The sequence below is a fragment of the Cupressus sempervirens genome, chromosome 5 (genome assembly GCF_028749045.1).
Source record: "Cupressus sempervirens isolate cs-2001-9-10 chromosome 5, ASM2874904v1, whole genome shotgun sequence".
Taxonomy (NCBI): domain Eukaryota; kingdom Viridiplantae; phylum Streptophyta; class Pinopsida; order Cupressales; family Cupressaceae; genus Cupressus; species Cupressus sempervirens.
This window is the reverse complement of record NC_143122.1, coordinates 329037343-329053120: the sequence shown is the minus strand read 5'-3', so window position 1 is coordinate 329053120 and position 15778 is coordinate 329037343.

The window sequence follows — 15778 nt, the reverse complement described above, 5'->3', positions numbered from 1 at the left end:
TTCTAGGTATGAGAACTTGGCTGTAGTTATGATCTATATATACTAGAAAACAAATGATTTCATATAAGTACTTATCAAATAATTATTTGGGGATCTTCAAGAACTATTTTTCTTTTTCTGCTTGAATTCTTCAAAGTAACCATTCAAAATTATCTCCCAACTAACTTATAAACTCATTGATTTTTGGGTGACTGACTTCTTTTTACTTCATGTTGCATTGCCTTTAGTAGGAAAATAATTTTGCACATAAGAGAATATGAAAACCAAGAAAAAACCAAACCTACACATTGTGTTCTTTTCCTTTCTGATACTCTTAAGGTTTTCTTCTAGCTACTATAATTTCAGCTCACCTAGGTCATACGAATGATCTTTCTTCATAAATTTCCATGAAAAATTTACTATAACATAGGGAACATTGTATGGTCAGCTGGATTGGTAAAAATTTTGATCTATAACCCTCACAATAGAGTTTGTCTTGACATCCTTTTTGCTAGATATTTTCACACCACATTTATTCCATACTACCATATTGTTAGCTTCAATCGCATCTTAGTTTTGGCATCTAATAGTCTTCACTTTGTCCATTATAGGGTAACAGTCACTCAATGTACAATTTTCTTTATGATTTCTACTAGTCCATCCTCAAGCCATAACTTCATCTTGTGTACATGACTTAGAAAAAACTTGATCCATTCAACCTTTAAAAAATAGGGCATAACCTATCATATGCATTCCTTACCTCAAAATCTCCTATCTCACCAATATTGCATGTTTAGCATGACCTTACATCATGGATCATTATAACTCTAGGTGGGATGGATGATAAGGCACCAAATTCATCACCCTTTAATGCAATCTCAAGATATGCATTAAACTTTGGTGGTTTTATGGCTTCACTATGAATTAACTACACATCACTAACCTTTGATGCCCTATTTTTCTCAATTGTAAAACTTGATGCCATCTGTGAGTTAAGTGTAGTGCCTCTCATGTTTGCATATTGTACCTTGATCTACTTTGTTCAGTGACACTTCATGATACTCATATTTATGTACATTTGAGATGCTTTGATGATTTGATAGTATTTTTTGATTGCCAATATCATAGTTGATAGATGTAGATGCTATGTTGTTCATTTTGATCATAGCTACATAATGATGCTAGTGATGTGACATGATGCCTTATGATGATATCTACTTATTTTGTATTCAAATATAAACTTTGTTTATAGATACATGATGAACTTTATCATATTATGTTTGATGTATTTATGCTACAAATATTTATATCATACCTGCAATATACTTTTAATATGATGCAAATGAATGATTTAAATAGGTTATTTTAATGAAGATAATTAAATGAGTATTTATGCAATTTTGCACACTATTGCCTATTTCTTTGGCTATATGATTATTATGCATCTATGCTTGATCATGTTGTTTATTGTGTAGGACTTATATCCCTAGTAGTGGCATGTGGAGTTAGTGGTTTGGCCATTCATACATAGCCAATGTCATCCATGTATGGTTGATGTATCCTATTTAATTAAAATAATAAACCCTTCAACGAATTGGTAAACTGGATTGATTATGCATGTGTGACTAGACCAGTGAAGTGTATGTGCATTTAGGAATCCATAGTGGTCATGGAAGTTATTAAATATTGTGATTTAATTATTTTTATGGGGGATTTTATATTGATTTAAATTTATTTTATTTTATGAGAAAACTTTCTGTAGTTGAATTCCATTTAATTGGAATTACTAGATTTAACTAGGGTAAAGAATAATTATTTTATTTATGTTATTTACTTTCCCTTCTAAGTTACTTCATTTTTTAAAGTGCATATATGACCCAAAATGGGAAAATAGAGGGGCTTCTCACATTTGAATTAGAAACTTTGGGACCAAAATCATAAAAACCCTTTATGAGTATTCGAGAGATTTGTTCATTGTGGGAGCTAAGCTTGTGGGATAGACGTGAGAGTAGGCTCATTGGATTCGGAGTGGAAATCTCTTCCTTTGCTAAGTGTTTCAACACTATTGGCGTCTCCATTAGTTTTTGGCATTTTTTTTTGTATTAGCCCATTTGGTTGCAAGGTAGATCCTTTTTGTTTTAATAGTTTTGACTTAATATAATTTCTATTCTTGATTTCTTTATATTCAAAGGTTGAGAACTAGTGTTCCCCTCTATATTTTGTATGTTCATTTGGCCCGATTGGGCATGTGTGGGAAAATTGGGGTTTTCAACTTTGAAATTTAGATTTTTGAGCCATTATGTTGGCCATTTGTGCTTGCAAAATTAGAATTCAATTTTTATTTGATTTTTGGGAGTTTTGTAACCAATTGAATAATGGGTTTTAATTTCATCAATTTTTTACAATGTTGAATTTTGAGCAATTTTCATATCATCTTGTTTTGCGTACCACCCAACTTTATTTGGTATTTCTTGGCACTAATTTTGGTCATGGATTCAGAATGAATGATAGGTTTCCAATCTAACTATGGTTTTACTTTTTTTACATTAGGATTCATGTCAAATCCATTCTCCCAACACTATGCTCAGTTGAGGATGTTTTTAAACTTGGTGTTTCTTGTTCCTCATCCAACCCTTGTTTATCTTTGATTTTAGTATGGATGGTTGTACCCACACATAAACATGTGTGTGCATAAGATGGGATCTTGCAAGAACCAAACTCCCAGATAGAGGCTAGTAGAGTGATTTTTCATTTGGGGGTTGGGTTGGGAACTTGCATTGCCTATGGTCACTCATTGTGTGATGAACATGGGTATGTAGGTAAGATGTGTGGAGTGGATGCTCTTGTATACCCTAGGGTCACTAGTATTCTGATAAGGTAACGTGAAGAGGTTCTAACAAGTGATAACCAAAATTAATAATGGGGTAATAAAACTTAATGATAAGAAAAGAGAACACCTCAATGGTTAAGCCAAGGGTGTGTGCCTGAATGGTTAAGTTTGGGGCATGGTGTGTGGCCTCTCGATTGGAGTTGATATTACTGCAAAGACATAGCTTCACATTTTAGATGCCAAGAAACCTACACTCCACTAGATTCCCTTCATAGTTATTGCATTGATTGTCTGACCCAGAACTATTGTATTGCATTGTCTCATGATCTTGGTTTCAGTCTCTTGTTCTGCTTGGCGTGAGTGTCATCCTTGGATGATTGTAATTTGAGATTGGGTCCATATCATTATCTCCATTGGCACAGTAGGAGTGGGCCTATGTGTTCTACATGGTTGGGAGGTGTAGCTACCTTAACCACTATTGGGGACCAATGTACAAAGTTATCCTTCTTCAAGTTAGTCCCAGAGCATGATTCTTCACATGGATTCTCCATGGCTTTTGGAATATGTATCTTGTGATTTATGTTCTTTGAATTTATGCTTATAGATAATGCATATGGTTCTTTATTTCTTATCATGGTGATGTTTTTCATGCTCATTTCATTTATTGATGATGTTAATTAGATGAATGTATGATATTAAGATGTTTGTTTTGGCTTTATCTAAGTTATTGGGTTTATTTTATGTTCTCAAGTGATCACTCCTCAAACTACGTGGATTTGGTACCCTCGGTGTATAGGTTTCATGTTTTTATGTATTTTCCTTACTTTTCTTAGTGTTTTCAGTTGTTCTATTATGTTGGAAGAGTGGTCTCTCATGCAAAAAAGTATACTCTCATGTGAGAAAGTATTCTCCTATGTGACAATGTATTATCTTGTGTGACTAAGAGGAGCCTAGTGTGAAGACTCACATGGATCATAGATAATTCTTGCATGATCCATGAAGAATTCTCACATGGGAATGATTTGAGTTTTCTCTTGTGGTAAGAAGAGGGCACTTACAATTGCCTATGGAAAGTTTGAAAGTTTATTTTGTATACCCAATTATGTTCCAAATCTTCTAAGTTTCAAAAAGGTTAGTTAAATGGTATAAAATATATCATTTAAGTATATTTTAAATACATGTGATGATTGACTTGAGATAGGTCCTAGCCCTCTAGGAGTTGAGATAAAGATTCTAGAAAATTTTAGGGCTTCAGAAATTCAAACTTAGCCAAATTTTAGGGCTTTAGGATTTCAAACACAACCAAATTGCAAGGCTTAGCATTTTCCCTTTAGGAGGGTGTCTAGTAGATAAATGGTAGTAACCTTGAGCCTTCATCTTGTGCATGACTATTTGAAAGTCTCTTCTTATTATTATGGATTATGCTATGATTAGCTAAAAATGGACATGTATGTTTAACCATGCTATGCACTTTTACTTTGGGTATTCTCAAGATTAGTGTGATCTTTGATTTTAAATTAGTAAGTAGTGATGCTTGGGGATCTTTGGCATTTGGTTTATGTTATTCTTTCATTTCTTTCCAGTGTAAGTTTCTTTTGTTGTTCCTTCTTACCTTAAAAAAATATTAGCCTTTTTCATCCTTGTTTCAAAGATCTTCAGGCAAGGCATTACATTAAGGGTTTGAAATTTGACTCAGCTTCACTTGGTGATAACACAACCTTCAAATCACTCTAATTACCAAATATATGCTATAAAATCTTTGCACAAATCACTTAGCTTTTCTCTAGAATCACTCTAACTCTACTCTGCTCTGAAACCTCAAATGCAAGGTATTCAAAATTATTGACAAAATTCATTATAAAGGTCAAAAAATTAATTTTAGGACCTCATAAATGCTTCGTACATATAGTGGGTGTATAAAAATTGTCTCAGCCTTCACTACAAAACTCAGAAAACATACTTCACACTTCCTTAAACTTGGCTAGTACTACAACTCAGTCAATACTAGCTATGTCACTCTATCGCTTAACACTTTCATCCTTCAATATTGGTACTCAGCCATCTCTAGTTTATCAGCTCACTCTCCACACATTACTTAGTTCAAACTTCAAATTTTTCCTTATGCATCTAACATTATGCTAATTTTGACTTTTGCACTTTCAATATTAGGAATTGATGTATGATTTAGCAAATTTAGATTATGGTTCCATAAATACCTTTTTTCTTAGTTTGAGCTGGGGGGATCACCTAATCCATTGGATTGGGTGATCATAACTTTACCATTTTCATTGCTTTCTCCTTCATCTTTCTTTTTCTAGGATTGATTCATCAAGGTTCTCACTTCTTCAACATTGATCTTTGTATTTCCATTGTTTTCTTCATTATTTGATATTGATGCTTGGTTCATATAGTATCTACCTTGGTGACTGACCTTCTAACAATTAGAGCATACTAATCCAAAATTTATTTGGTTTTGTGATCTTCCTCTAAAATGTATCCTTGCACAATTTTTCGTAATATGTCAATACTTTCCACATAATTGATAATTGACTCAAGTATTGTAATCCTAATTTATACTATTTTCTTTTCTAGTTTCTTTTCCTTGAATTTTAGGTGTCCATCTATTATTTTCTTTAGATATGATCCTCTTATTAAGAATTATAGTCATCTGCCTTTTATTTTCATCAACCATTACCTTTTCTTCTTCATCCTTTTTTTTTCAGTCACTTGACATAGCTTCATTGATTGTATTTCATATTCTCTTTTTAGTGCTCTTATTTCTTCATTCAGAATTTTGTTGTTCTTCATTAGATATACTATTGTTGCATCATTTTTATTGGATTTTTCTTCATCACATAAGTCATTAATGCTTTCTTCCTTGTATTGTGTGTCATTTTGCTGAATTGCCATCTCATTCCTTCGCTTTAGGGATTTCTTTAGTTCCTCCTTTGCAACCTTGACTTTCTCAAATGCAAGCTACAAATCAATATTTTGATTCTCAATAACCTTTCCTAACTTGTAGGCTTTCATCTCCAAGATCTTTGACTCTCAAGTGGTTAGACTTCTTTCTTAGAGAATTCAACTCTAATAGTAATTGTTGGAAATCTAATAAGGAATGTAAGATTTTTTTTATTTTTTTTTGGGGGGCGGGGGGCAGGTGGTGGGGGGGGAGGGGGGGTGTGGCAAGGAATTGAGATCTTTAAAACTTTTACCACTTCAAACATAAACCACATTCACACTTTATTCACCACATATCTCAACCTTAACCTTAAATCTTAACATGCAAAATCATATATCAACATGTAATATCAGGTCTAACATCTAACAACATAAATAACACATATAAGAAATAGATCAACACATGCCACTAGATATGGTAATGTAGAAACCCTCCAAGGTGAAGGTAAATCTATGGTGGGGTTGACACCCACAAAATCTTTACCACTTCAGCAATTAAGTGTGTCTATTAGTGCTACAAAATTTGATCACTTCTAATGATCTACTTTGTGAGGGATCTTGCATGTTAAAAGCTTACAAAACTATTAAGCCCACCTTGATTAAAGGTTTTATACATCACAATAAAAGGAGTACTCTATTAATAGATTTACAATTGGCTTGTTAGGATCACTTTGTTAAGAGAGTCACTTCATACGCTGGTTAGAATGTAATTAGTATCATGATCCTTCAGTATGCACTTGATTGTTGATGACATATCTTCTCTTTCCAATATTCAATTACCTTAATGTGACAAATATACTTTATATCCTCACTACACTTCTCAATACCCTAAGTCCTTCAACCTCTAATTCACCTTCAACTTCACAATCCTCTCTCTAACAACTTCAACAACACAAAATTAGATCTTAAAATTTCCTTAAATAACCATCTAATGGATCTTCTCAATCTTGATCAATGAGTAGAATTCATTATTTTTGCCACTTGACTTTTTCATTTTCTTGATAGGCTAAATACACAACATAAGGATTAATCATACACAACTAAAGGAATAATTACCTCTATAGTTGATTCATCGATCATATAAACACACTTCTAACTTAGCACAAGGGTTTACCTATGAGTTTGTGTCATTCTAAACTCAAATACAACAAATTGTGTTGCTCAGCTCATATAGCTTTTTTCACTTGGCTCTTCTTGTTCTAACATGTTGTCCCTTGGCATAAAATTGACTTGGCTATAACTGATTTTACCTTCTATATTTCTCAGCACTTGTTGCCTCTTGAATCACTCGGTAACTATGAAAATTCTTGGTGACACTTATGTGTGCTCAGCAACTATATATGCCTCAACACATATTGACTTTTTTCACTTAGCTACTTAATAGCTTGGCCTATATGATACCTTCGTCATAGTAATGACAGACCAACATTCCCTAGTTAAAGATTAAAGTGTTTTTCACTAACTAGCAATACTATGATTGCCTTTAGGGTCAACACCTACCTCATTAGGATGACAAGGAGGAGGATGACAAACACCATCTCTTCTAGGTGCTTGTGGTAACAAAGCTCCCTCCAACTATTGAGCAACAGAAGAATCCCTTACTTCCCTCTCACCCTCAACCACTACCCTTTAATAAAAAGCTATTTAATACACAACCCGATGACCATGAAGAGTAACAAGAATCAAATGATGATCTCACTCAACTCTCAAATTTGTAATCTCTTGAGCATGCCCTACTCTTAATGCTTATACATATAGCTTAACTATCTCTCTCTATCCTCCAATAAAGCCTCCAAAGATGTAATACAATCTAACATCTTCTCACAATCCCTACAAGAACCTAATCTTCTAGACTCGCCATTAGTTTTCTAGAAATGCCTCTACTTAGAACTAGGCATCTATCTCTTCTCAAACCTCCCACTCGTAGGCCTTGTCAGTTGTGGCCTTTCTTACTATATAGGTGATCTCAAGGTATCTCTTTGATGTCTATGGGATCTTTATAAACATGACCCATTGGGATCTCTAGATTAATCTGATGAGGAGGTAAGAACCACAACCACATCTGATGTCCCCTATTATCACTACCATCTCCACTTACTACTCTTAGACCTACACCATGCTCATCTCCACCACCATCATCATCCCCACATGTATCTAGAGTCACAATATTATCCTCATCATCCTCCTTAACATCAACAACTCCCTCATCTTCCTCCACTTTAGATCTACCTCTATGACCCCATCTATGTCCACTTGAAGGAGGACCATTAATGTCATCATCATCATCCCCCTTCTTAGGAGTGGACTTATTAGGGGTAGTAAATGTCATAAATGTATCTTGTGAAGAAAATGTATGGTAAGCATGAGCAACTTTTCCATCCTCTACCTATGCAAGTGGATTAGTCATCTCCTTAATGCTCCTTACTACAACCTGTTGTAGACACCTAAATTTGATTATACTGCTTTGGTAATCTAATTTAGCCATCTCCAAAGGCATCATTAATTAAATTCTTATTTAATTAATCCTTTTCCATCCCCTGGCTGATTAATTTAATTAATCATCTATAGTCCTAATTGATAAATCAAATAACCTATCATTTATCAATTAAATCCTATTGTCCTATCTAATTTCAAAATCCCCATTTATTAAATAAATCTATTTGATAAATAAATTCCTAAAATCTAAAAGCCCCTAACTTATCCCTAATCCTCCATTTAGCCTAATCCACCCCATCCACCCATACTAACCTAGCTTAGCCAATAACTCACCCAACCTCATTAATGCAATCTACTTGCACATCTCTAACATCCCTAATCTAATCCTAAACCCAAGCCTAATCCACCCCCTAATGTTGTCACATTCCCTAAACAAGTTTAATACTTTCCTAAACCAAACCAAAGTCTCCCTTCAAAATATCCCAACCACAAACTTGATGAAGCCCACAAACCCTTAAATGCTCTTACAAGCCCACTCATGACTCTTACACCTCTCCCACTCATGACTCTTACATCCCTCTTACATACTCAACCTCCCTCATCAAGCCTTTAACCAACCCCTTATCCTATCCTCTCATACTCATCCTCCTTGTGACAAGTGTCACCTTCCCATTAGTGCTAAACAAGTACAATCCATGTGCTCTCCTTTGAGTGCATCCTAGCCCTCCTTAAGCTTTCATCTCTCCTTGCATCTAAGCCATCCATCCCTCTACCCCTTGGCCTATAAATTGAATCCCCTCCCAAGACATTTCATCACAATCCTTTTAGTAAAGTCATAATGCTATTTTGAGAGCCAAATCCATACCCATACCCTTATAATGCCAAATTGAGAGCTCACAAAGCTACCAATTTGCCATTACCATTTGAGCACACATACCAAATCTAAGCAAATAGACTCATCCCCAAAACAAGAAAGGCATTCATTGAGAGAACCTCTTAATGGTTCATATTCTCAATTGATGACTTATCTTAGTCTCTCTTATATGTTATGGTGGTTTAATGTGTGAATGCTTTTGTTTTCATTAAATTAGTGTTCTTAGCATATTAGATTAGTGTATACATTTTAGCACGCCTAGTGGGACCCCACATTTGGGTCTATCTAATCATGTTTTGGTTTTTTTTTTTTTGTTATGACAAACTAACCAAGTCTAACATGGTTTTCTTGTGTGTTCTTGCAAAAGGTTTGTTGATATTTTTGTAGGTACGCAGGTTCCTCCTTCAAAATCACGCTCCCAACCATATAAGCGGTTTTGACCCAGTCAACATTTTTTTTGCATCCCTGCAACTCCAGGAACATGATCCTACGATGCGGGAACATTTTTATTTCACCATCGGGAACACGAACCCACAACAGTGAGTTCGCAGTTTAACAGCAGACAACAGCCACATGCTTTAAAAATCTTCTCTGCATCCCCGCCGGCCAATATCTCAGCAGGACTGTCATTCTCATTCGTGGAAACACTCCTCCTTCTTGCGAAATTGTCATTCCTACTTGCAGGAAAGCTCATGTCTCTAAAACTGTTGTTTAAAAATTGTAAAACCTTATCATTCGCAGGACTGTCATTTTCACATTGTGGGAACGTTGTAAGATCGTAAACCAATGGGATTGCTCTGTTCAAAACGAGCTCCCTAGTTTTTATTTTTTTTTATTTTTTACCAATTTTTTCAGCATTCCCGTGGCTTGTTCAACCTATGGGAATGCATCCCCATGAAGAAAACTCCAGCAGGATCGCATTTTCCCTGCGAGATCGTTGCTTAGACTCGCGGGTTTGTTGTACTAAGTGCTTGGTTCAAATTTTTGACATTTTCTGGTGCATGTTTTTATTCTAACTGGTTTTTTGGAGGTTTTATCATCATATCTTTATGCTCATTATCACATCATAATCATAATCATATTTTTTTATTTTATTTTTAAAAAAAAGTATAAATCAAAATTTGACTTTTAGTGGTTCCGTAGGATATGGACCATTCTAAGAATTTTACACATATCAAAAAGAATAAAAAAAGTTAAAAATATTTTTCCTATAGTTAAGCTATGACTTTGGAGATTTTTGGGTGACTAATCAAATCACTTTTTTTTGTAGCATTGTAGGTTGGAGCGACAAAACTAATCATGTTTTTGCAGGTTTCTCTTAGAATGAACTTGCATGTTTAAACACATCTTTCATTGAATGAATGTTGCTCAAACATAATCTTGAATGCCATGGATTAAAATCAATTTTTCTTGGAATGCATGCTTAAAACAAAAAAACACAATCTTGAATGCAAAGGATTAATGAATCAATACAATATCTCACACTTCAATTTTTGGGCATAAAAAGAATCCACATTTTAAAAATCTTCTAAGATATAAAAACTAATAAAGATTCTTTGAGAGAGTTTGTAGTTGGACTCACCCTCTTTAATCACCCATCATTCTAACCATTGGTTGCAATCTCAGCACCATATATGGGGATGGGTCCACCTAAGAGGGTGTTAAGTGCTCCACAAGAATCAAACTCTACTTACTTGGGTTTTTATTAGTTTTTATAAGTTAGAAAATTCTTTGAATGCACATTAGCCTTGCTAACACTTCATTTGGATATAAAAATTGAACAAATCAATTGACATGGAGGGCTTCAGGGCACGCACTTGAAATTGAGTTTCGCACATCTTTGTTTTGGGCTTAAAACAAAGTCACACTCAATCTTGAATGCCTTAAAGAAAATCAATCAGAACTTGACGTGGAGGGCCTCCGGGTGCATGAGTTTGCTTTTTGTTGACCCTAACTCTTCTTCTTGCTTGCATTCTTCAATCGATTTTACTTTTTTTGGCGCATTTCAAGTTGGAATTGAACATTTGCATCTTAAACATGAGTGCTTGCAAAGTCTAGATCAAAAAACTTAAGCATCAGTTGGAAAAGAATTATGTCTTTTAGCCCAAGATCATCCAAGTCTTCTCTCCCCTTGTCGTCTTTCGAGGCCATCTTGGGTGCATAAGTTTTAGGAGGCCTGCTTGGGGATTTCATCACCCCTTGGGATTGTAGACACCTAAAAATCCTTTAGAAAATAAAGTATTTTTATTTTCTGAAAAATTCCCGATGACATCATCATTTATTAATTAATTAATTATTTAATTAATTAATTAATTAATTTTTATGCCATTAAATCCTTTTATCTTAATTAAAAATATTTAATTAAGGAATCCCTCCCAAAAATGTTTAAATCTTATTTAAACATTATTTCCTTATTTATTAATTATTTAATTAATAAATTGACCAAAAATCCTAAAATAAATAAAAAATTTATTTTTTTCCCAAAAGTTGGCCAATTTCCTTATGACCAATAACCTCTTCCAAAATCTTCTAATCCTTCTTTAATTTTGATCAAAGCACAATCTCATCATTTCCTACCCCTACCCCCAACTCAAAATATTTAATTAAAATTAAATATTAATCCTCATGTTTATTAAAAAAGTTTTAATAAATATCTCCTCAACCCAAACCCTTGAAATAAATAAAACTTTATTTATTTCCTAAAAATCTAATTTATCCTCACCCTAAGAAATTCTAGACTCTTCTAGAAAGTCTTCATCCTCATCCTAGGAAATTCTAGACTATTCTAGAAAGTCTTTATCCTCATCCAAAATCTAGACTCTTCTAGAAGATGTCTTTAAACCTAATCCTAATCCCCTCCTAACCTTGTCACATTCCCTAAACATGGGTTAAAACTTACTAACCCAAGCCAAAGTTAACAAATATCTCCTCCTTCACCCACCCTCATTAAATGCCATCCACTTGCCTATCCCTAAGCTAATCCTAAACCATCCTAATCCATCCTCTAATAATTTTCACAAGCCTAAGCAAGCTTAAAACTTTCCTAATCAAGTCCAAGTCGAATTTGCTCTCATCACCCTCAAAATATCTCAACCATAAAACTTTATGAAGTCCACTAGGTCATAAATGACTCTTACAAGCCCTTTTATGGCTCTTACAAGTCATTATGAGGGTCTTTATGAAGATTTTATCTCTTGAGCCTCCTTTGTTGACTCATCCTTGCCCTTTCCTCCATCCTCTCACCATGTGACATGTGTCACTCCTTGATTGGCTATAAGGAAGCACAATCCATGTGCTCTCTTCTCATGCAATCTGAGCCCTCCATAAGTTTTTTCCCATCCTTGCATCTTAGCCCTCAATCCCTCAAGCCTCTTGCCTATAAATTGGATCCTTCCCCTTTGCAAAATAACACAATCCATGAAGTAAAGTTATAATGCTATTTTGAGAGCCAAATCCATACTAAAGCCATATATCCACACCAAAAATCCACAATCATCCATTGAAGCTTTTGGAAGCATATTGAGCATACATCCTATCTATTTAGACAAAGCTACTCAACAAGAGAGCTTCTCATTGAGAGAGCCCATTAATGGCTCATATTCTCAATTGAGAGTTCATCTTAGTCTATCTTGAAGTTTATGAATTTTGTTTAGTTTGTAGAAGCTTTATTTAAATTTGGTTTCTATTAGCATACTAACATTTTCTCATATACATTTTGGCACGCCCGGTGGGACCCTGCATGGGTCATCTTCATTAGCTTTTTTAGTCAAGTTTTGTATGTTATTTGCTGATTTTGGCTAATTTTTCTTGTTTTTTTGATTGGTAGGATTGTATAAATTGGTTTTGTAGGTCCACATGAGCATGAAGAAGACAAAGGAACTCATAATCTATCTCATAGTGTTTGCAGATTTTTCAAGCTTATAGGTGGACAAAGCACTTGGAATTCTTCTTCCTCTTCTTGTCTATATTCTTCTTATTCCATCTACTTCTTCTTCTTCTTCTTGTGGGAGATCTTGGCCATTTTTTTTTAAGGAAGCCAAATCATACACACTTCTTTTTAGTGCTTAAAATGAACCCCCAAATCATACTTAAATCCATTGAAAAATTAAAAATTTGCAAAAAAGAAAAAATCTTTTAACAAGTGAAACTAAACCAATCTAATCATTTGCATCCTTGCAACATCAAGGTTTTAGATGCATTCATGCAAAATTAGGAACACTTCATTTTTGGGAATTTAAAAAGAACTTCAAGTTTCCATTTCAAAAGGTTCAAAATCAACACTAAGTGCACACTAAAGTTCTTTTAAAAAAATCTCATGAAAACTAAGAGTCCTAAATGGTTGCCAAAAATTGTCCTAAAAGCTTTGTTATTTGTTCCAAACAAATGTCTTGTTGCAAAATCTTGAATGTTTCTTAGGTTTTTCATGCATCAAAATAATCTAGGAATATCTTTTTTGGGCTTAAAACATGCAAACTAGAACACAAAATCTTGAATGAAAAGCAAAGTCCAAAGAGTCATTTTCACTTTTGAGTCCAAAACAATCTTGAATGATCTAAGGTTAAAACAAAGCACTTCAAAGTTCTTAAAACAACACACAAAATCTCAATCTTGAATGCTCAAAGGAAAAAGCTTGAATGTTTAATCACTTGTCTTTGAATGCATGTTGCTAAACACAATCTTGAATGCCTAACAATCAATGAACATTGCATGGTTTTGATGCATTTTAATGACGCTCGCATTTCTTATGCTGACGAATTCTTGATTTTCATTATGTTGACGACGCTGTCAAGTTGGAATGAACATTGTATGTCCTAATCACGAGTGTCTTCAATCATAGCTTACAAAATCTAAATCATCAATTGGAAAAGAACAAGCGTGTTTTTTAGCCCAAGATCATCCAAGTCTTCTCTCCCCTTGTCGTCTTTCGAGGCCATCTTGGGTGCATAAGATTAGGATCCAAAATCTTGTCTTAGCTTTTTAAGAGGCCTACTTGGGGATTTCATCACCCCTTGGGACGACCTCAACTCCACCGTTCCAGCGGAGTATAAAGATCGGGAGGTGAATCCAAAGACACTTCTCTTGGGATCAAAATTTTGTCACTCGGGCTAAGCCTCAAGGAACTTTATACCCTTGGGAAGTGAAAGAGGAGAAGTGGGTTACCGCTCCTCTCGGTTGTGTGACATCTTTTTGGTTTCATCTACGGATTTGGGCCTCACGTACCTTGCGTATATCGAGGACTCCCTAGCTAAACCAAATTTCATCCTTGTAGAAAGCTTCCTAAGATGTTGGTGTGTTTGACGTGCTTGCTGAAAACTTTTGTCTGCTTGTTTGTTCATAGCCTTTGAATGAATGTTTGCCAATTTTGGTCAAAATCCCAAAAAAGTAGAAATCTCCCAGCTCAAGGCATACTTAGCGTAGTCACTGCCTTATCAAAAAATCATCCAAGCTCCCCCGCTACAATCGAATCTATCTAGTTCTTTGCCTTAGAACAATCCCAAATCCAAAGTCCATCCAAATCATCCCCCCAGCCAGCTAGCAACCCAATCCAAAATCACCCAAGCCTTTAAAGAGTTGTTGTCACTTTGCCAAAATTTGCTATCCAATCAATCTATCCTACCAATCAACTAATCTCACCAAGGTTATCCCTTTGACAGAGCATTGTCTAGGGTAATCCAGCTTTGTCACTTGTATCCCTCATCACCTTGAGCTAAAGGTTGGGATCCACAAGTGGTCAATCTCGTGTCATGCCCATAGGATCATTAGTCTATCCTTAAGTTGACACAATCACCACGAATCCTGTACATAGGAAAGCAAAACTCTCACTTTTTGATAGCATGCCCTTGAAGTCTTCCACCCACAAGACAACCAAAAATCTCTAGCCAATCCTCCTTAGGTTTGTCATACAGCTTTGACTCTCCCTAGGAAATCTTTCATCAACCAATCCAAAATCTGTGCTTAATCCAAATCCAACCATGAGCTTCCGTGTTCATCCATATGCAAGACCCCATCCCCATCAAACTCATCATCAAAGCATGAAGTATCAATTCTATCATGACGTGTTTGGTCGCATTGTCCTTGCTCCCGCCACCTCCTCTTCCAATGATGATGAAAATCTTGTTGACTATGACGGGTATATTGAAAGCCTTAGAAACATTCCCCCAAGCATCCCCCAAAATCCAAGAGTTATTCCAAACTATCTAGTCATGCCATATGATATCCCAGCTTCCCCTCCATCACCCCATCAACCAAGCTTCCAATTTTCCACCCCCATCACACTAGCTATTCTTGTCAATCCACCTCCACCTTCGACACATGAGTCTCCAAGGAATCTCCTAGAGGAAATACAAGAAAAGTTGCCTCCAACAGTCGATAAGCCATGTCATCTAATCCAACCATGTGAAGTAGTCAGTGATGAAGCTTCCCCATCTATAATATCACCTCCATCTCCCATAGCTATCATCCCCATACCATCCATCAAATTGCTTAAAATCCTTCCACTTCCCACAAGCATCAAAATCCCACCACCTATCAAATCCCTCCAAATCCTATCCACATCGCCTCCAAGCATTTCCCAAATCTCTCGTAATGACCCTTATGCATCCATCTTCTACTCACCCATCTCCACTATTGAATCTCCCATCTATCCATCCACTGCCTTTGAAGAATCCATCCCTTCACCTCCTATCGCACCATCCACTCCA